Genomic DNA, 1,173 nt, shown 5'->3' on the forward strand with positions numbered 1-1,173 from the left:
ATATTTTTCTTTCTGCTTGCTGATAATTTGGTTTGGTCTGCTTGAGTTGGTGTTGCTGTCCTGAGGCTGTTGGGGACTTGTTACTGCAGAGAGCCTCAGGACCAGCTGGCTGAGGGGACTCTTCTCTGGTTTCAGCTCCTGGTATGTTAGGGCTTTGTGATGATATGTCGGGGGGTTAACTGATTTTAAGTGATTGTAAAATTTAAGTGATCTTTTCTGTATTTTTATTGGCCGAGCTCTGCTCTGCACAGGTTATTTGGTGTCTTTCTCTGCACCTGCAGGATGCTCTTACAGAACTCAGTATGGAAGGATTCTATGATTGTTTTGTCCCATTTGTCAAATTCATTATTAAGTTTTAGCCCCTAGATGTCGCTACCTAATTATTAGTTCTAGTACAAATTGGAAAATTTTAAGCCAGATTTCAATTGGAATATAGATTTTAATGTTTCTTTTTATTGCATAGAAAGCTTGCTTTGTCCCTCAGATCTTTCACGGCCATGTTGAAGTTCCCTGTGTATGTAATGTTGAGGCCAAGGTAAGTGTAGTTTTTTGTGTGTTGTAATTTAGTTAGTTTTTCAAATTAGACAATGAAGCCAAATGATTAAATATTGAATTAATTCTCTTGAATTAACTCTGTACAGACCCAGCGTACGGCAGAGCTGTAGAAGCTGCATACCGCTTGTATTAGTCAGCTTGTCAAAGCTCTTTCTAGCAGGACATTCAGGGAGGGGGAAGCAGGTGCTTCCAGGTAAGTGTTGGTCTCCCTGGGTGTTCATAGTGGCAGCTCTTTCCCCTGTTCGAGCGTTCAAGTCCCCACAGAGTAACACATTTCCCATGGTTTTATAATGGTTAACTTCCTCCTCAAGAATAGAGAAAGTATCTGGGTTGTAGTAGGGGGATTCTGATGGAGGTATATAGATGGCACACATGTAGACATGTTGCTCAGCACAAATCATCTGTTTGTTCATTTTCAACCATATAGAAGATTCTTCTTTTTTAATGACTGTGATGGACTGGCTCAGTTCTGATTTACACCATATAATCAGGCCTCCTGAATCTTTGCCTTGGGTTATTGTGGGGTTTTTGTTGATGGTATAATAATGTCAGTGTAGCCGTGAGGACGACCAGTGGAAACATCTTCTCTGCACCATGTCTCCTGTAAAACTTCTTCTT

The sequence above is a fragment of the Micropterus dolomieu genome, linkage group LG04 (genome assembly GCF_021292245.1).
Source record: "Micropterus dolomieu isolate WLL.071019.BEF.003 ecotype Adirondacks linkage group LG04, ASM2129224v1, whole genome shotgun sequence".
Classification (NCBI taxonomy): domain Eukaryota; kingdom Metazoa; phylum Chordata; class Actinopteri; order Centrarchiformes; family Centrarchidae; genus Micropterus; species Micropterus dolomieu.